The sequence below is a fragment of the Anas acuta genome, chromosome 18 (assembly GCF_963932015.1).
Source record: "Anas acuta chromosome 18, bAnaAcu1.1, whole genome shotgun sequence".
Lineage (NCBI taxonomy): Eukaryota > Metazoa > Chordata > Aves > Anseriformes > Anatidae > Anas > Anas acuta.
The window spans coordinates 3,081,198-3,102,818 of record NC_088996.1 but is presented as its reverse complement, the minus strand read 5'-3'; the positions used below and the strand labels follow the sequence as shown (position 1 = coordinate 3,102,818).

The following is a 21,621-nucleotide window of genomic DNA, read 5'->3' as shown; positions in this document are numbered from 1 at the left end:
TTTAAGGCAGGAATCTCAAGCAGTGTTTCAGCTTTGTTCCTGCCCTTGTTGTGCTGGCAAGCAGCTCAGATGAAAGACAGAGATAAAACAGGCAAGGAGAGAGAGGAAACAGATGAAAGATCGGCTTGGAAAGAGAGAAGTTACAGCATTTGGGGTCTCCTTCCCATGCCCCCATCCATGCTGTGACATGCAGAAGGTCTTGAACCTTAATACAGGTGGGAACACAGCAACAGCCCTGCAGAAGTGATGGCTTCCTTCCCTCAAGCAGATTGGTTTTGGGGGTAGAACTGCATTTCCAAGCTTCCCCTGGACAGCAAAGGACCACAAATACCACCTCTGGCCCACCCACCCAGTGCTCCTGCACCCAGAGCTTTTGGCTCACTTTGGGGCTCAGGCTGGAGCAGTTTGGGAAACCAGGACAGGGCAGGGCTGCCGTGCACTAAACTGCTGCAGACTTTGCCTTTGCATCTGCAGCAACAGAATTAAAATGTGGCTGCTGGAGCAGGAAGGCACTCAGGGCTCGAGCAGGGCAGGGGTGCACAAGGCAGTGCTGACCTCCAGGTATGCAACAAGCCTGCGGGTGCTGCAACGGGACCTGATGAGGTGGCACCTAGCTCAGCTGTGTGAGATGAGCCGTGTAGATGGGGCTTGTTGTGCCACAAGGAAGCCTGGAGAGCTGGGCAGAAATCAGAGCAAGGTTTGATGCAGGTGATTTGAGGCGAGGTGAAGATCTCTGGCAGTGTCAGAGGTGCACTCACTTTTCCCACCCTGCAGAGACTTGTTAGTTTTACATACTCAGGAGCAAGCTTTATCCCTCCCCCACGCTGCTACCCAACATCTCATCATGGATCCATGACCATAACCACCCGAACCAGCTCTCCCGTGAGCACCACGCGGTGAAGCCCTGCAGGGCACCACCTCTCTGCAGGTCAGATGGCTGAGTTCAGCAAAAAGCACTGCCAGGAACATCTGATGCTTCCTGCAGAGCGGCAGCAGGATGAAAACATAACTCCCCCAGCCTTTGAAGAGCTCGTGGGATGTCACCACCATCTAACCTCCCGTTGCTGCTGAAACGGTGGAGGTAACAGGAGCCAGAAAGCTTTACCAATGATGCTAACCAAGACCCCAAAGTCCTTGTAAGCAAGGCCATACCTGAAACCCACCCTGAAGGAGTCTCAAAGCACTTTAAGCTGATTAAAGGCCATTATCCAGATTCTACGAATGGTGAAACAGAGGCAAAGTGCAACAGGGATTTGGACCTTCAGCACCCAGTGATGGGTGACCTGATAAAGCTACCCTGACCACAGCTCTCGTTAGGCTTCAGAGTTAACAGAAGAAGCATGGAGCACACATCCACTCCCTGGAGATGAGCCAGGGCAGCTTGCTGCAAGAGGCCCGAGCACCCCAAGATGTCTGTGGGTTCTTCACACCGGGACTGCCACCTCTCCTGGTGCTGTGGCATGGAGCGGGGAGATGGAGGGTCCCCCCAGAGAAGGCTCCGAGCTGTCCCCTCGCACAGACCCGGGGGGCCATGTGCTGGCTGAGCACTGCGGCGCAACTGGTGGTGGATTGACAAAGAGCTTGTGTCTGTGTGCCACGCTATAAATATTCCTTTTCAAAAAGGCACAACTGGAAAAATGTCTAAATGTCTATTTTTGCCTCCTCTGCTTCACCCACTCGAAACATTGACATCATACCAAGCTCCTACTGAGACCGAGTCATTCCCGAGACCCAGAGAAGCACAAAATGCACCCAGCTTCAGTGCTGGGGAAGGGAGAAAAGCATTTCTGTAGCCCAGGAAGATGGCCAGGACAGCACGGGACAGCAAGTGCAGGCTGCAACAGTGCCTGAGCAAGGAGCTACCACCCTCCAGCAAGAAGCTCTGCATGTGAGAGTAAAACTGGGTGGGTGCACAGACACCCCAGAGACCCCCCCCCAGGGGTCAGAGGCTTTTCTAAAAACATATCCATGCATTGGTGACAGGCTCAGAGGAACTGCTGCAGAGCACAGCAGCCACCCCAAAACCCTCAGCAGCCTCACACCCAGCTGATCCATCAGCCCAAAACCCCCCCTGAAAGCACCACCAGGGCCCCAAAGCCCACAGTCACCATTTTCCACAGCCCTGTCATCCTGCTCTCAGGTGCCAGCACATACACAACCACACTTGCTCCTGCAGGAAATCAATCTGTATTTTGCTTAAATAAGGCAGTCAGCACCTGGCTTACATCTATTTAATGACCTGAGCATCTGGTTTCAATACAGCAGGCAAGGAGCAACCGCAGCATAACAGCAGCCATTTAGAGCTGCAATTAGCTCTGGGCCCCCAGCCGTACATTACAATAATGAAGTGGGTGCTGCTGAGCCTGCTGACAGCTGCAGGAGGGTCAATTCCACCCCACCTCCCCAAACCACCCCAGATCTCCTCCTGCCTCAGATCCCCCGTGTTCCCTGTGCCACAGCCAACACCTTGCTGCCTCTCTGCCGCCTTCCTGGTGGGCATCTCCAAAGGATCCCTGCAAAACTGCTGGGCATGGGACTGCCCATTGAGCCCAGGCATTGCTGCTGCACCTCACCATGCAGCAAGGCTCTGCCTGTCCAGGGCAGGGCTCAGCACATCATTTTATGGGCTCAGCCTTGCAGGGTGTGTGGCTAGGGCACAGAGCTCACCCCCTGCACCACTGTCATTGCAGCCCTGGGCTCGCTGCCACCACGTGTTGCCCCACCTTAGGGCTCCAAAACAGCATCCACAGATTTCAGCCGGAGCTGAACGGAGCCCTCAAAGCCTTTTGTTAGCACTGGTGGGCAGAACCAGCTGAAATCTGCAGTTACCATTCTGAGAAACTGCAGCTCGAGGGTGGTCCTTCACTGACAATGGAAAAGTCAAGACGTCCCATAAAGAGAAGTCACTGAAAAACTCATTTTAAGAACTGCCAAAGCCAGCATGTGTCCCCTCCCCCCCCCACCGCCCCCCTACTCAGTGCTTTTCACAATGTACATATTTGTCTGACTCCATTGTCTGCTTACTGTAACTCCCTTACTTATGGAGAAGCAAGGCTTCAATATTTGTTAAAGACATGACGCATTTTCAACTGTTTCTTTGGATAAAATCATTAAGCTCCTCGAAGCTTTTACGTCCCTAGCCTTTTTGCTGCAGAAAGCTGCTCCCTCCGAACATTTTCCAGCAGCCTGAACGTGCCTGAAACCCAGTGCACCAGGTCATGCTCCAGTCCCTGCTGTAGAGATGGGGAAACTGAGGCACAAAAAGTTCATGCATCCAGCGAGGACAAACAGATCAAGAGCAGGGCAGAGAGCAGCCTGTGATGCCTCCCTTGCTCCTAGGCCATGGGATGGGGTTTCCCAGCTGGCCAGGCAGTGCTGCAAGGGTGCCCTGGGACACCTTCCCCAGCAAACTGACACACGCACGTTGCAGCACGCATGCAAACATTTGCACATGCGAAAGTAAAAGCCTTGTGTTTTCTCAGGCACCTCAGCTACCATTTCTGGCTCTCTAGGGATGATTTCCACCTGTTTCCATACCCTTTCTTGCCACAGAACTGGCTATAAATAACTCTGGTTTTTCACCTGCGGAAGGAGACAGCTGTGTCCCAGGGGAGGAGGCGCAGAAGTGAAACCGGTTCAGTGCAGGGGCACAAACAAGATCCCAGCCCTGGCAGAACAAGAAGGAAAAGGGATGTTTTGTTTCTCACCACTCCCCAGCTGTGCAAGCACATCGTCCGCACCCGCTTCAGCACCCTCTGCACAGAGCTACCCTACAGCAGCCCGAGCCTAAAGTCGCTGGGGATTAGCGATCGCAGAGCAAACCCTTACCCAGGAGAGATTTGGGCAACAACTCACAGCACACCTTACATCGCACTAAATATAACTGACCAACCCCGCTTGCAGATGACGTCCACATCAGCATGGACGTAAGCACGGGACGCTACAGGTCCCTTTTCCAGGATCCCTCACAGTAAACAGAAGAGGCAGCAGGAAGAGCTGGAAATGAAGGTTTATTTATTTATTGCCCGTTTTGTGGCTTGCGACCAAAGCCTCATGCTGGCAGGCACGGGGCTGGTGGGGCACGGCGCCTGCGCGGGCATGAGGGGGCTGGAATGGGCCAGGGCACAGATTTATTAATACACCCATAGAAAGTGGCAATTTCTGTTGTGTTTTCTAATTCTTGACATTTTTCCCTGAAGACGCCCAACAGTGCTTCCCGAGGCATTCAGCTGGCGGGTGGCATTAGCCCCCCTCTCAGCCAGACCACACGAGCTGGTGCAGCAGCAAATAGTGCCCAGTGTTACAGCCCAGGGCGAGTGGCTTCCTCAAACAAATTTGGTTTTGATGTGAAAATATTTTGACAAAAATATTCCCAAGCACAAGGGATAGGAAAACACTTGGTTTCACAGCACATTAGATGAAGCCCCGGCAGAAGTGGATCAGAAATTTGGCAGAGGGATATGGTTTTTTGCTGTCCTTGTGACAGATACTCCCAACCAGACTTGGCTGATTTAGAAACTTTGGAGAAATACAGCACCCGACATCTCCAGCAGAGCCACACCACCTGGCCAGCCCTCTGGGCACCAGCACGTGGCCAAAGCCAGCACCCTCCATCTCACCTCTGCAGAGCCTCCCGCCCCTTACATGCTCCCCTTGCCCATGCTGGAAGAGAATCCTACTGTCCCGTGCTCCTTCTGCTGCAGACTTTAGTTGTGTAGCCACTGATGTTTTGTCCAACTTGATCCATGCCTTGCTCCATGCACAGGGCAGACGATTCCTAACAGAGGTGGATGCACATCTGAGGTGCCTGCTCAAGTTGAGTCTCAGCGAAGGACAGTGGCCATGACAAAGGCAGCACAGATGGTCCTGGAAAACTGGATTCTACCTCTGTCAGCCCACGAGGAACTAGGTGACACCAGACTTTCAAAAGTTTTTGCAAAAGGTAATGTTCCTCAGTGCTGATGGCCTCAGCTGGTGTGCGCCAGCAGCTGGAGACACCAAGGACAAACTTTCCTGTATCACTTAAGCTCAGAATTGCTGGGGAGATGTGATTCCTGCCTGTACTCAGCCTTAACACCTCTGCTCATCTGTTGGAGTAGGAAAGGAATAGCTGCTCATCTACCTGCTGCCTGCTCGTCTTTAATGCTGCCCTGCTTTTCTTTTAGTTCATTTGTGCACGAAAACATTCACGTACCCATACACGCAGGCTGGTGCGCATGACTTAAACAGAAAAAAAGAATGGAAAGAAGGGATAAACCCACAGGCAGGGTCTGGGTGTGAGTGGCCAACTCCTCAGCCTTCCAGTCAGTGCTCCCTCGGCCCCACGCAGCTGAAGACAACAGGGACATGGATTTCCTCAGGGCGCTTTTCCTCCGCCACTGCCCAACATCTCAAGATGACACAGACGCCGATGCGCAGCCCCCCGGGGCTGCTACCCCCAGCCAAGTCCCCGGCAGCGCTGGGCACTGCTGCCAGCAGGGTCACTGGGTGCAGGAGGGCAGAGAACAGGGCTCTGTGTGTGCTGGGCTGCGTGGGCGCACAGGCATCCGCGTCTCCATACCCTGCCCCTGCGCTGCACCCTCTGTGGGGTGTTTGCAAGCAGCAAAGGGCTGCCCGTGTCTCTGAAGCAAGCTGGAGAGGTGGTGGTTACAGTTTTGTCCCGAAAGCAGGCGAGCAAAATGCAACACCATGTTTTGCACTCGTCTGCTTTCATTCAAATAAGGCTTTTAGGAAGAGTCCAAAAACTGAAGTCTATTTGCATTTCTAATTTAATGCACTCAGGAAAACATCTGAGAGTTCCCTTTTTCATTTTTTCATTTCCAGCTGCAGACGAGTCATTTCTTCTTGCTGGAAGAAGCCAGGGAGCCACACGGTACCATACACGAGGGAGGTTTTCTTGCAAAAATAACCCTACTGCGAGCACTTGGAGACAACAAGCTGCTCTCAGCCGTGGACTTTCTTAGGGAGCCCTTGCCCATCCCGGCACAGCTGCCACCTCCGCTCAGCACCGATGGCGCTGGGGCTTCCTCCAAAGCAGCAGTTCCTGGAGACTCTGGGCTTGGCTCCCTCCATGCAGGGCGGGCGGCTGCAGCCCTCCTCCAGTCATCCTGCTCAACCAGCATCTTCACCACCGGGGCCGTGTGGGTGGCGTAGGCAGGACGCGGGCGGTGGCACTGGATGAGGTGGCCGGGCAGACCCACGTTGGCCAAGGGCTGGGCGTGCTCTGCAAGCCAAGAAAGAGACCATGAGGGCACGGGACCACAGCCGGCTGCCTCCTGGCTTCTTATCCCTGCAGGAAGGGAGAAGGAAGGGTGCCTTCAGTGCCACCAAGGACACATTTTGGAGCTGAAGACCACAGCTGGGGTCGGTGAGGGCTTTGCCATGAGCACGGAGGGCCAGGCAGCACTGTGGGAGAGGCAGGCAGGGCAACACCCGGTAGCTCTTCTGCAACAAGACCCAGATAACCCATGCGAGAAATGCAGATGGCATCCACCACTTCCAGCCTTTGTGCCTTTATTTTATTTTAAAACAGATCTCATTTCTGCAGCACTGAGCAAAGCCCACAATTGCTGACAGCATGACAAAACCACACCAAAGATCTTTCCAGGCTTAGCTTTCTGCCCTAAAACCCTCAGTCACCCAAGTCCTGTGCCTCCAACGTTGGTAGAAATGGCTGGAGGGATTAGACTGAGCATACCTGGGAAGACGTCTGCTCAAGGGAAACTTCACACAGCAGAAAATCCCAAGAGAAAAAGTCATCCAGAAGAGAGAGACCTAGATCATCATAAATCAGACCACTGGTATTCCATTTATAAAGTATTACCAAGACCTTTCATAAAACCAGTTGGTTTTTACTGAAATGCCAATCATTTAAAAATCACATAGCACAAAAGCAGAACTTCCTGCATGACTTTAATACTTTACTTTTCACTGCCTTGTCCTAGTACACCAGTTGGTACTACCTACAACTAGGCAGTCAAGTATAAAACATGATCTGGCTTGGCACAAGCAGCTGGATAAGATGGACAACAAGGAGCCCCACTTACTGAGACTACCCTGAAGGTCTAACTCCATCAAAGGGACAAACTCTGCCCTCCAGGGTATTTGTGACCTGTCTGTAGCAAGCTCTGAACAGCAGCCTGCAGGCAAGAAGGAAGGATGTACACAGAGACGGAGCAACTGTCCTGAAAACAGCAGCTCCATGGCAGCTCACCGGACACCCTGCAGGGCTCTGCAGCCCCTGGTTGCAGAGGGGAAGGAGGCAAAGTCTCTCCAGGTGGGATTTACAAACCTGTGTGCATCACACCTTACTCCTAAATCAGTCAGGTATTTGCAAAAATCCCAGTCTTTACTTCTCAGCTGTGCACCATTTGCCTTTTTATTTATTTTAACTGGGACAGATTCTGCCTCTCTCCTGCAGAGTCAGTTCTTTATGAGCATGCTGCACAGAACAGGAAAACACCCAGAAAAAGAAAGATACACCTGGGTGTGCTGGGGCTCTGACACTCAGCTGCAGCACTGGGATCCTCATCAGAATGAGGGCAGCTCCGGGTACTCGGGCACGGGGACATGTGTACGGGGAGACAGAGCTGTGAGCATTTCCCAGGGTCCTGCCACGCGCTCCTGGTAGGAACCAAAACCACAGAAGCCTGGAACTCAATGTCTGAGAACTGAGAGCATTTAAAGAAACGTGCTGCTTCAGATTGTCCTCTACCAAAAACCATGGGGACAAAAAGAGGAGAAAAAAGTGTATATCCAGTGCCTTCTGCACCAAGCTGCATCCTGTGGGCTCCCTGCTCCCGCAGCCTGTTGCAGGACCATGAATTTGCTTTGCTCCAGCTGCACTCGCTCACACTGCAGGGACATGTCCAGCACCGAGCTCACCCTGAGTCACCCCCGGTGCCACCCCTGTGCTGTGCCGGGCCCCCCAGGGTGTGCCGAGGGCCCTGCATGAGACTGAGCAGCCCCATAGGCAATGGCTCTTCCCCAGGCTTATAAATAGAAACAGCCCGATGTGCTTGCAGGAAAAAAACTTTCCATACCCCCATGCCCCGCCCCCCCCCCCAAAAAAAAAAGTCTCACTGAAATGCTGTTGCTATGAAGTTCTGCTGTTCCATACCTGTGCTATGCGCTCTCAGCTTTACAAGAGAGAAAAGCCCTGCCAAAACCTGCCTTGTTCTGAGCTATGAGTTTTCAGAGGGCAGCACACTGTGCTGAAGCGACGTGTTTATTTTGACAAGCTGAAATAGTCCACGGCCCTTCCACAGCTTGTTCTCACTCGGTGCTCACATCTTTTAACCCTTATGTTACAGAATTATTTTACGATTAACCTGTCAGGCTAATTTGCAGAAAAGAAACTCAAAAGGGGTTTAGTCACGTTAAAGGACAATCCAACTATTTTCCAAGCCAACACGCACAAGGGCCGAGCCCTGCAGCAGGATTTGGCACCAAACGCAACACAAACAAGGCACCAGAAGGAGAGCTGCTCTGGAGTCCTTCTCATTTTTAGAAGCTGTAGCTCAGATCTTTAAAATAAACTAAAAAAATAACAAAAATAGATAAACACCCTGAGGGAAACCTGGGCAGCCGGCCCTGGCACAGGGCAGGGCTGCGAGTTTGATTCAGCAGCAGCAGAGCTGGGAAGGAGCGCTGTGTGCCCCAGGACAGAGGTTTTTGCAGCAAAACCTCTCCGCCTGTTCCGAGGACAGCCCCAACAGCTGCGGGATGCTACCAGGGGCCTGTGAGGGTGACAGGGACAGCGACAGCCACACCGGCAGCGCCAGCTCCCAACAAAGCACACACAGGCTGGAACAGGGCCAGGACCACACCGTAAGGAGATGCGGAGCTATTTCTGCATACAGCCCCACGACAAAACGTGCTAGACGGTTTGGCAAAGCAAACAGAAAGCTCCAGCTCGGTCCCTCACCCAAACCACCAGATGTACAACAAAAATGCGAGGAATGAGCAACACGAGGTGGTGGAAGAGGGAAGGACAAGGGTTACAGTGCGGAGATGTGGCTCTGACCCACACCTCTGGCTTGCACGCCCACTGTTTTTGTTGGAACACCCACCTGTGCTGCACCCAGCCATGTGCTCCCAGCCCAGAGCATTTCTGGGGAGAGGAGGCCAGCCACGCTCACGAGTTTGGAGCAGGAGGACACGTGCATGCACTAATATTTCAGTCTTTGCACGGTATTATTTTGATCCTGGATAAATACTACTGCTCATGTGATATTCACGTAGGCTGTGGTTTCTCAAAGAGCCCTGGGCCTGACTGCATTGCTCGGGTGCTAGAGCAGCATCTCACAGGGCAAGAAAAGGAAAGGTTCCTACGATTTCCCAAATGATGAGGAAGAAAAAGGCAGCCTGATGGACAGCAACCCCAGCCTGAATATTTGTAGAAGTGGAAAGGTTCGGTGACAGGCTAAAGTTTGGATACTTGTCAGGTGAATGCTCCTGGGCAGCTGTGGGTGCTTTGATGCAGAAAGAACCAGGTGAGGCTGCAGGACCTGCCGTCCAAATTGCCCACACTGGGGCACGGGGACAGAGCCTGCTGCAAGTCCCAGAGATTTCTCCTCTGACCTTCCAGCCCTTCCCAAGCCAGCTGTGAACAGAGGAACCCCAGAGAGAAGAGAAATATCCCCCAACCTCAGAGCCCTGGCCCCTGGCTTCCACCCTTTTTGTGGGCTATGTCAAGGGGGGTGTGAGGAGACAAATGCCACAACAGCTCGGGGAGCCGAGGATGGGAACACAAAGCACTGGAGAGGAGAAGCCAGGGAAAGCCTGGAGCTGACAGCACCTCAGCAAGTGAGTGGGTCAGCAGCCACCGCTTGTTATTTACAGTTTGTGCTTGGCTACTGGCCTGGGAGCGCCGTCAGAGCACGGGGAGAAAAGGCTCCACAAACATCCCTGGAAGTCCTCCAGGCAGATCAACTCCTCTGCTCCGTGAGCACCTGCCAGTGAGACCCATCTCCAGGCCGTCCCGGTGGCCTGGCAAGGGCTTCCCAGAGCACGCAGGGCTGACCTCCATCCCGTCCCGCTGCAGGGCCGGGATTAGGGCCGGACGTCGCAGGCTGAGCCTGGGATTTATCTGGTGATGATCTCTGAGATGTCTCCTCACGGGATGCTCCAGGGGAAACACTCCAATGCGCTCTCCTGCCCTGGTGCCAGCCTGGGATTCCCTGTGGCACGCAGCTGGGAGCACGGCCTCAGAGCACGGCCTGAGTGTTCTGCCATGCACTACATGGGGCCGCAACAGGCCCTGTCCTGCATCCCCTGTCCCGCTGCCACAAGCAATCAGCCTGGGGCATGCAGCACCTCGTGCAGGCCCCAGGCATCAGCTGGACTGCTCCCTGCAGCCACCAGGACTTCCCCCACGCCCCCCCAACCAACCATTCTCCTCTGATCTGTTTCCATCTCAATTTTTGCAACATCTCTTGCTGCCCAGCCCAGGCAGTGGGCACACTGTGAGAAGACACAGGTACACAGTGTCCAGCTCTCCCCAAGCTGAGCCAGGACCTTGCAACATATCTCGAACATGCAGCCTCACACCATTAAATTTCATGCACTTCTGCTGAAAGTAGTAACCCTAAAGTATAAGGCTAAAAAATCCCCCTACGTGGATTATTTCTAAAGATACCCCAAAAGATGTAATATCTAGAACAGGACTGGGAAACACACCACGTTAGCATCACTTTTTTCTCCTGAAATAAAACTCATCCCCCCAGCACAGCCACCCAGCCAGGCAGCCCACGGCACCCCCCGCCCCGCTGTGGAGGCTGTGAGGAGTGGGATGGGGCCAGGTAGCACAACATTATGCCCCATCAGCCTTTAGGTGGGAAAGGTGAAATTAAACCCACTCAGAGGGCAGGGGCACTTCCAGGTCTGGCCTCAGCTTCCTAATGTCCTACCTAGAATCACACCCTGCTCACATCAAGTGGAGCTTATCTGGGGACAGCCGTGGGCTCAAGGCACGTGCCTTCACAGCCAGTGTGTTTTACAAGGATGCTGATTTTACACCTGTGGCCATTATTCCTGCAAACATTGTCTGGCAGACATTTGCCAATCCCTCCAACATTAAGACCTCTCTAAAATGCTCAGGATAGTCAGCCAGACCACTTCACGCAGAATTCTCAACTCTGGAAAAGTTTTTAAACCTTTTGAGAATCCGGGCACTTCAGATCCAGAGAGAATTTCTCTTCTGCCCAGCACAGAGACCCAGCCCCTAGTTTTCCCCATACCACACGCATAGGGCTGTGCCTGGAGCTCTTCTTTATATCCTTCAAATAGCATTTCTGAGACGTATCCTGGCATTTACGAATACATTTGGTCCAAAAATCAAATCAAAACAGCTTCTTTGCAAGCAAAAAAGTCACCATTCCTGCCCAGCATTGCACCATTGCTGTATGGGCAGCAGCGGGACCACAGCCAGGGACCCACTTGGGTCACCTCACAGTGGCTGGGCAGCACAAACCTCCAGCCAGCCCCATCCAACCAGGCAATTAAATCAGACTCACAATTGTTGGGATACCACAGCAGCACACTTCACAGAACCACATAAAAAAAAAAAAAAAAAAAAAAAAAAAAAAAAGAAATCAAACAATGATTCTTTTGAGCTGCTGAATGAAAACGAAACGGGCAATACCAAAATTAAAATGGAAGCCACCAAAAAGAACTACAATTCCTGTGAGAACTGGGACATGTGGCTGGTTTTAAACCCAAATCTATTACTTAGGAAAAAATTCTTTACTGTGAGGGTGGTCAAACACTGAAACAGGTTTCGTAGTGAGGTGGCTGATGCCCCATGCCCATCAGTGTTCGAGGCATTTGTATAATGTCCTTAATAATAAGGCTTTAACTTCTGGTTTGCCCTGAAGCAGTCAGGCAGTGGGACTCGACCTTTGCAGATCCCTTCCAACTGACCTCTTCTGGCCTACATGTATTGAAACACGGACAGTCAGAGGTCCTCATTTCTTCAGGATGGGAAGAAAACCTTAGACAAAGCTCTGCTGCCAGAATCCTTGGTCAATGAACACCTCCCTCGTGCACTACAACTCTAACAGCACACAAGAGAGCTGGTAACAGGGAAACAGCAACTGCTTGTTCCACTTGATTTTCTCCAACTACAGGCTGAGATATTCAACGTAATAAAAGGAAAAAGCTTCCCGAGAGAGCGGAGGGAAGGCTGCTTTTTATGAAAGGCATGTAAGCCATAAAGCGCCCAGCACATCGCTCCGTGCTGCCACTCGGGCGAGTTAATTCTGAGCGCGCTGCTGGCAGCGGGACAGCTTTCACACCCTTATATTTAGAGGGACCCGCCTGAAAAACAGCCAAGGCTGTCACCGATAAATCAGGCCGTTCTGACAGCACCCAGAACGCGTAGTAAAAGCAAATGGGGGGGGGAAATGAAATTACATGCTGCAAAGGGAATTCTGCGAAATAATAAGCTTCTATTTTGTGTTTTTAAAAGCTCACAATAATTAGAACTATTTTCCCCTCTGTTTTTAAGCCAGCCCTTGCTGACGGGCTCTGGGCCTCCAGCCTCTGTGTTCCTGCAGTGCACCAGAGGTGGGGGGAAGTCTCATCCACAGAGCACTTGGGGTGGGGATCACATTGTCTGCCTTTGACTGGAAAAATCCCACCTCAAGCAAATTGAAGCATCTGTTTTTCTACAGCCAACAAATAGAGCACTAAATAACGCTTGTCTGAGGTGGGAAGACATCAGCAGCTGATTTCTCTAACTAGATGAGCATCTTGTTTTCATCTGAATGTGCTCTGGCCCCTCTGCCAGCAGGTGTTAAACCAGAGCTTACTGCACGGCTTCCTAATTTATAGCTATTTAGGATCAGGAAGACGTTTCCCACCATATCAAATTCCCACCCTGGAAGAAGTCTCTGATGAAGTGGTAGATGCTGATGCTTCACACACAGGCCCTAGGTCTGAGCAAACACCAGGCCCTGCAGTTTAACTCCCCACCACTCCCTCAGGCTTTAGCCCCATGCTGTACCCATCCCATCTTCCCCACGGCCCAGGGTGAGGACCACCTCCACCTCTCCAGGAAAGCCGACAGACCATCAGGCGTATCTTAACGCTGTATTTTACACTCTCTCAGCTTAGCCTGCATCGCCCAGAGATTTTCATGACAGGAGGTTCCTGCCCAAAGAAGCTTCAGCCTTTCAGTTTAAGCAACATACAAATGCCACTTCACCAGAAGTCAGCTTCAACCCTTATACAACTCAACAGCAATTCACTCATCTTCAGAAAGATTTTAATATGACCCCTCAGTGAGTAGCCAGATGGAACAGCAATTGCTAAAAGAACTGCTGGAAACCAAACAAAGCTGATGAAAGGATAAGAGCAACAAAACCATCCTTTATTCATTCATCTTACTTTACTGTTTGAAATGCTCCATGAACTGCTTCCAACCCAAACTCCTCCCCAAACATATGAACCGGGAAGCTGTTTTGTAGAGATGGAAAGAGATGATCAGAGGCTCTGAAAGGGCTGGGGGAGGAAGAGATCAACAGAAGAGGCAGCAGGGGGAATTTGGGAACACAGGATATACCCCATGAAAGACCTTAGGAAGGAGAGAAACCCTGGCTGTGCACTAGGGCCACAGTGACAAACCATCCAGAAAGCATCACAAAGGTTTTATTTGTCTGTTCCAGGATGGGCCTGACCTAACGTCAGGTGGAGCTGGTGGTGCCCAGCCACTGCCTCCAAGGGGCTCTGGGTGCACTGGAGGCTGAGCCCTGGGGTGAAGCACGATGGCCCAGGAGCAGTCAGCCAAGCTCCTGCCCCAGCAGGTGCAACCACATCACCCCCAAAGTCTCCTGAAAGGTGGTGACAGGAGGCAGCAAGGTGTGAGCCCACACAGGCCACGTCCCCTCCATCACCTCACCTTCCAGGAGAGCCACCCCAGCGAGCACATCCCAGGTCCAGGCTGGGTTACTGGGACCAGCTTCCTTACTGGTCATGAGTTAGGAAGAGCTGACAGAGGAACATAAAGGAACCAAAAACAAGAGTTCCCACAGCAGCAGCCTCCACGGCCTCCCAGTTTCGTGGAGATGTTTTACAACACGCCCAGCGATGTGCCAGGTTTCAGGGCTGGGCACAGGAGCTGTGCTCAGCACTCACGTGCAGGCTGCTGAATGAACAAAACAGCAGGAATGCTGCTGGCCTTTGAGTAACTTGTTTCTACTTCGCAGGCATGATATGGTCTTTTGCACTTCTATTTTTTCTTACTACGAAGGGGAAGGGAACGTGACAGAAAAAAAGCTGGGTGCCAGGATCACACCCAGGACACCACAGTGTGTGTACGTACAAACAGCAACTAAAATAGCAGGGGTGGTTCCCCAGCTGCCGCGGGCTGTGTGGTGCTATTCATCTGATTGTCACACCAGGAGGACATCTGACCCCAAAGCAGGACAGGCAATACCCAGGCAAGAACAGAAGGAGACACTGGGCCATGCTGGTGGAGAGGGGGACATCCACCAGCTCCACGCTTGTATCTGCAAGCGAGAATTCACCCCCTGCTATCACACATGCAGCAGCCCCTTGAATCAAAAGCAGCACAAACTGGTCATTTCATTCCAAAACCTGCTTTAGTTGTCTTTCTGCTGCTTTCCAGCCCGTTTCCCCAGCTGATCCTGTATCTCCACCTGCAGGAGCCTGAGCAGGAGGTGGCCGGGTACTGCTGGTGTCACCGAGGAGGACACGGAGCCGGGGGAACAGCCAGAGCAGGGACAGGCAAGAGAAAGTGCTTGTTTGTGTGCAAGCACAAGGAGGCAAATAGTTGACATTAAGGCTTCAGGGAGGCTGTGGGACTGGGCTATTTCTTTCAGCCCTCGCACAAAGGGACCTTTTTTGTCTTGCTGCAGAACAGAAATGATATTGAAGGGTCTGTGGAATTTCTGGGCATTTTCTCCCCTTGGAGACGCGCTGGCCCGTGCTTCACAGCGCAGGACAAAGTAGGACGCAGAGAACAAGCTGTTCACATGTGGCCCTGCATCTGCCTCCAAGTGCTTTCTGTCTCCCTGCTGCCACCCCGCTCCATCCCCAAGGAGCCCCTGCTGCTTGCGGCAGAGCCCCGAGGTGCCACAGGGCTCACTCCTGGCCTCGGAGCAGCTCCAAAGCAGCCAGCCAAGCCAACAAGCAGCTACAGGGTGCCATAAAACACACACAGAGCTCTTCTCCCTCCCGCTGTGACACAGGTACAGAGATTTCTCCAAGATCATTAAGGATGCATCTGCTGCATGGCCCTCCCCAAGCCCCTGCCACCCTGAGAGCTCGGTGAGGCTGGCACAGGCCCCGCACACTGCTCATCCTGGAGCTCCCTGTGCCATCTCCAGCTGGGGACAGTCAAAAAACTCATCCTCCGCAGACAGCCAAGCTGCTGCCCGTGCTGCTGGAAAGCAGCCGGGACAGGGAATAAAGCTGATGTCTGCCATCGGCCAGAGAGCGACACCTCCATGCACGCAGAGTGCCCACCAAGCCAGCCCTGACACAGCCACCACTGCTGGGATGAAATCCCCATCGCCACCGGGACACAGCACAGCTCCGGCCTCTCGCAGGCATTTCCCTGCCTCACCCACTCAGCACCAAGGGGAAAACGGAGACCTTCCAAGTTCATCTGGAGTCCCGCCACGTTTTCCTCTTGCAGAACATGTACAGCACACAGCCAGAGCCTGGAGGTCACTTCAGGACAGCCTTCGCACAAAAGGCTGGAGGCACATGGAAAATAAAAACCCATTCTCAGGCAACGAGCGCCGAGCGTGCCCCCGTGCCAGCAGCGGGTGAGCAACCCCAGCGAGCCGGCAGCGGGGCTGGCAGGGAGCCGGGACAGAGCGGGGACTGCACGCGGACGGCGGCACCGGCAGGATCAGCAGAGGAGCTGGCAGGATATTTCCCCCGTTAACTCTGAGATTCTGGGGGAGGAAACCAAAAATATTGAGAGCATCTGCCGCCACGGTGTTGGGCAGAGGGAGCCAGCCCAGTCACACCGGGCACTCTTCCTCATGGGCACCAATTCACCTCCAAACCCTGACTGCATCCAAAAAACAAGCCCAGATGGGGAGCAAAGCCTCCTCTTGCTCCAGGCAATCAGGCTTTCAGCTGAGGAGCCCTTTCTGGTCCCCAGCACCTGCCTATGAATTATCTGTGCAGATTTTGTGCCTCTGGGGCACCGCGCATCCTCGGGGAGGACTTCACCTCCGTGGCCAGGGGGAAGGCGATGGTGAGAAATCAGCACTGCCATTTCCAGCTGATGCAGGGGAAGAAGCAGTGCCTGGGGAACAATGAGTACTGACGGGTACTTTGTGAGCCCAGTGGGCAGGGAGCACACGGCAGAGCAGTGAAGCGGCGTGCAGAGCCGGTGGCACAGCTCAAACAGACCAGCCTGCAGCCCTTCGTGTCTCAGAGGCCCCTGCAAGAAATTCTGGCATTGCCACTTCAAATTAGTGCTTAGCTCGGAGAAAATGGGCTTCAGTCCTCTGAGAAAGCGCTCTGACTGGCTACAGCTCTCCTTCCTAATTCCCGGTTTGAGTTTCTGTAATAAATCCCAGATTGCTCAACTTCCACTACACTGGTCTATGAGCTCAGGCAGCAGTTAACCCTCTGTGGCCCCAGGCAATCAGTAAATATCCTTCTCCTGTTTTATCTTCCTTTGATGCCATTTTTAGGATAAACTGCACGCCGGGGAAGGCAACCAGCTCCCCGAAGCACTCACAGCTGTGCCATCTACCCCCTATCCAAAGCCCACTACCCCCCAATACCTTACACCACCTTCTTCCTTGTACAGACCACAAGGCACAGGGCTGTGAGGAGTGAATGCAAGGAATAAGGGTTAATCTTTGGCATGCTGTTACATCAGGCTACCGTGCAGCAGCTTCCAGAGAGCATCAGTCCATGTACAACCTGCCCAGAAGTCACTGCAATGCAAGGGGGGGGGAAGAGCAAGGTCTGCAGAGTGCATGAGCATACATAGTGCCTGTCTGGGAGCGTGGCTGTTGCACGCTGGATATCAGAGACCAAAGAAAGCGAGACAGCATTTTTCATCCAGAAAAATCTTTGACAGAAATAGACTTGGTTTTGGAACAATCAGCAGCATTACCAACACTTTCTCACATGGCAGGGCAGGGATGCAGCCAGCATCACATCCCCACATCCTCAGCCTCCTACTGCACCTTGCCAGGAGCTGCCCAGGGCAGCAATTAAACAATTAACTCCCAGTTAATTGGTAATTAACCAATTAACTCCCTGACATCTCTGCCTACTGCAGAGCAGAGAGCAGCACATGCTGCCCACAGCTCCCGAAGTGTTGGTGGCCACAAATGTCTTCACAGCCTCCACAGCCAAAGAGGCTCCTCTGAGTTTTCCTCCCCAGCCTGGGCTGCAGACGTGTTCGTGCCACTTCTGGCAGGACACTTTGCCCGGGAGCAGACCCCGGTGGCAGCTCACAGCCCCAGCCCCTTGGTGGGCTGCACTGAGGGATGCTCCTCACCCTCCTGCACCTCCCAGCAGGATCAGGCTCTGGAGCTGGGCCCTTTTCTGAGGCCTCCGTGACAGATCTGCCCCAAACGTGCTCTCCCCCTGCTCCCCACCCCACCACCTCATCCCTCAGCCCACTGACCCCAGCCGGCTCAGGGTTTGCTATCACTGCTTCCACATAACCCCTGGGGTGCACCACACACCCCAGTGCCACCCCCCTGCACTCTGCAGTCCCTAAAACCACCCTCTGCAACTCTGCTGTCTGTAAACACCACGGTAATAAAATACCCCCCTGCAGCAGAGCTGCACACCTTGCCTCATGGCTCGGACATCCACCTTAGAAGCCCTCCAGGCTGCCACAGATTGGGATAAAAGCCTCAATACATTTGTAAAGACCACATCGTTTGAGCTACTCGACTCTGCTTTTGCCTGGAAGGGAGCTGGCGTGGGGTGCTGTTACAGCACGGCTTCCACTTCATGACTCTCGCAAACCTCCCACAGCTCACAGTGACAGAGCAATGCAGCAGGCCTCGCTGTGAGCCAGATCTTGCAAAAAGCTTAATCAGGCATGTCGTGTCACCCATATAAACACTACCAGGGAAGCCAGAGAGATGGTATTCTCATTTACAGATCAATGCACGTGCTGCAGGCTTCGCAGTCAGAGCTTTCAAGAGTTTTCCTGCACTGCTTTTTTCCACCATGAGATGCTCCTGTGGCCGGTCTGCTGGAAATGCCACCACACATACTGGTGTTTGGGGCTTCTGAGTCACTCGGGGCTGTGCTTTCTCACACCATCTCTGGACTAACCCCACGGCACCTTCCCAAGTGTTTGGTCTGTCCCCAAAGGTGCCAGGGCAGGGGAAGCACCAGGACACGTGGTGGCAGGGCGCACACTGCGGAGTAAATCCACCAAAAGCATCATCCCTGTGACTGCCTTACTGATGACATTCCTGCTTTGGGCAGCTTTCCCATTGTGCACTCCCAGCTTCCACTTTCTGCTCCAGCAGTGACAAGCTGGTGGAAGTCCTTATACGCGTCCTTGGCCCAGCATCACCCTCTTGTTGTTGCTGTTTCGGGTGTCCAGCACAGTGGGGTACCAGAGCTAAATAAAACCTACCAAAGCACAAGTAATGACCACATTTTTCCTGGTAATCACTTTCCTAAGGCGTTAGCCAGTGCTTCCTTGGAAGGATGGCCATTTTTCACTGCTAGCTGACAAATTCAAAGCAATGTTTTCCACCCGCAGTTCTTCAGCAGGCACACCCAGCCCCTCCTGCAGGGCTCATGCACCTTGGTGGTGATGCTCCAAGCCTCATACCCAGAGCCAAGCACGGAGAGCCGCGGGTCCTGCCCAGAACAGGGTGCCTGCCCCCAGCACAAGACTCCAGCAGGCTCTGAGCTGGCAATGCAGGCTCCTTGCAGGCTGCAAACCTTCCCCACATAATCTGGTCAATATTTAGACAGAAAGCGCTGAGCTTCCTGCTGTCACAGTGCTCCTCTTCTGCAGGCACACTAATTTGCTTCAGGGATGCTGCAACACAGCAACCTGCATTCCCCTCCCAGGCATCTTGCCGCAGCTCCCAGCACCTCCAGTCTTTGCACAAGCACTGAACCACCCCGAGCTGGTGGTTAAAACACACCACAGTTACCCTGCAAACAGCAAGGACAGGATTTGGGGTCAGACAAGATCAGGAAAAAGGAGAGGAACCAGGCTGGCAGTGCAGGCAGGCAGGGATAGCAGCTTCCAGCATTAGTCAGAAAGAGTCAAAAGTTCACGTCCTTCCCACAGCAGAAGAGCTCTGCAGAGGCGCTGCGCTCAGGTTAAGGACTCTGGCAGGAGGGAGGAAGATTTTCCCAGTGAGGACTTGCCCCTCACAACCTAACGCTTGCCCTCTCTGCATGAGAACAAAGCCCCAGGCAAAATGTAACACAAAGCAAGCCAAAAACCCGAGTCCAGGCAGAGAGCAGCACCTTCCAGGGAGCCCCAGGCGTGATGGCCAGAGTGCTCGGCGCTGGGTACCAGACCCTCACCGCACCAAGCCAGGCGCTGCCTCCAGAAGAGCCACGCTACAATCACTTCTCATAGCCGAGCTGAAGTCCTGGAGGTGCCAGGGGATGGGGCAACCTCCAGGCCAATGCTCAGGATCTGGAGACTGATCTCAGAGCTGGGGGAGCCCCCTGGAGTCCGCCCTCACCAGGAGCAGTGGCTCCCACCCCTGCCCAGCCAATTCCAGTATCGGACCGGTGAAGCATGGCTCTGCAAGGCCAACGGGAGGCTGGCATGCACACATGGGGAAAGCCTTGCCCACAGCTAGAGATAAGAGGAGTCTCTGACTCCCAGGCAGCAAGCAGGAGTGACAAAAATTGCTGCTGTGGAGAGCAGCAGGGATGCTCTGCTCCTCCAGGGCTTCCTCCCTCCTTCACCAGGAGCTGCCCCTGCAGAGCATCCTTCATCTGTGTCCTGTGCGACAGCCCCGCAGCATTTTGGCTGTGGTGAAGGCAGGGCATCCCCTGGGCATTTTCTCCAACATCTAACAAGTACAGGGAGGAGATGCTGAAGCACAACAAAAACACAAACCCAGACACAGATCTGGCCACGTTTACAGACAGCCCCAACAAAAGCTTACACAGAGCTCCACAGGAAGGAAGAGAGCATTCTCCCTCCTCACAGCCTCCAAGGCCAGCTTCCCATTTGTGCTCAGACACTACCCCAGCAAACGCCAGGACAACACGGACAGCACCGCGAGGAGACCAGCACAGCCCAGCCCAGCACTGCAGCTCCCTGGCAGCAAACAGCCTGGCTCACACTCAGCCCCCTGAAGTAGCTGCCATCGGGCTCGTACAATGCAAATTAAACAGAAGGTTTTGCAATCAAGCCTCGCATCAAGGTTAGAGCAGTGAGATTCAAGTTACAGGCACAGCTTCAAGCTAATATTTGTTTTACCCTAATTACTGTGCCGTTAACCCCTGCAGCAAGGCGACCCCAAGAGGCAGGCTCCTGCTGAGGCTCTCGCAGCAACCCCATGCCACGAGCACAGCCAGCTCTATCTGGCCAGATAAATCCAGAGCACCTCTCCTCTGAAAGATTCCTGGATCGAATTGTGCATCTTTCAGACGTGAAGCATGCAGCAGGAGCTGTGGATGCCAAGGGGCCCACCCAGCTGTTCAGTGCTGCCTTTTTGTCAGGCGAGACAGCCTGAACCTTAACTGGTGCATTGCTGGGCTTGCGTCTGATGGCTCCTGCATCCCACAGGAACGGGGAGGATGCTCTGGGCTCCAGCTCTTCTCCTTCCTGCCTCTTTTGTTGTCTGCAATCCCAACAGAATTTCACAAAAGAAGTGGATTACTCAGGAAAGCCACGTTTTCCCTTTCCTGACACATCCTACAACATGACTCAGCCAAAAAGAAGAGGAAAAGACGTGCATGTGCAGCAAGCAAGCATAGAAAGGATGGCGCAAGACCGCCAGGGCGGCTCACACCCAGGCTCCAGGTTCAGTTTGATCATTGCCCTGTGCTGCTGTTATTCCAGTGCTCGAGCAGAGCTGGAGCAGTTCAGTAGCAGCTCAAGGAGTGTCCTGCCAAATCCCCACCAACAGCTTCCACGTGGCTGCTGGAGAAGCCCTCTCCAATGACCATTTTGACAGACATCCCAATTTCTGGCTGAGAAGGGTTTCTCAGCTTCCAGGCTGAATGGGGAAGATCAGATCAGAAGTTACTGCAGAAGACACCTCCTTTCCCACCCAGCAGCCTGGTCTGGCTGCCAGCTGGACAAGAGATGGGGGGACACCTCCTTGCTCCCAGAGGGGCTTTGGGAGAGGCCACCTCTCCCTTACGGAGCGCTTCCACCCCTGCTGTGGTCAGCTACAGCCTGGTGCTGTTATCACAGGGTCGGGATGTGGTGCTGGAGGCAGCGGTGCTGGATGCTCGGTGGTCCTGCAGCAGGGACAGGGACACCCAGGCAGGGCACTGAGCTGCAGGCAGCTGCAAGAACAGGCACCAGGATACAAAGTGATCACGAAAAGAAGGATCCCTTGTAGCTGCAGAGCCTCCAGCAGACGAGGACCAATGGATGGAGCTACTCTTCTGTGGATTTCCTGGAAGACTGAGTCAGCTTCCCCATGCCCCCACTCCTGG

General features: G+C 53.5%; 1 protein-coding gene across 6 annotated transcripts in view; it reads right to left on the bottom strand.

Moving 5' to 3' along the window:
* The window catches only part of TEKT3 (tektin 3), a 70,387-nt gene that overhangs the window by 41,015 nt on the left and 7,751 nt on the right, over positions 1 to 21,621 (bottom strand). Inside the window, exon 1 of one of the 6 annotated variants that reach the window (XM_068654775.1) lies at positions 20,432 to 21,175. The exons of 1 other annotated variant lie outside the window; for it this stretch is intronic. The gene's annotated coding sequence lies outside the window, so the exon portion shown is untranslated. Of the gene's footprint in view, positions 1 to 3,582; positions 3,751 to 15,589; positions 17,583 to 20,431; positions 21,176 to 21,621 lie in introns of those variants that run through there. 4 more of the 6 variants (XM_068654771.1, XM_068654774.1, XM_068654770.1 and 1 more) reach the window with 4 other exon arrangements.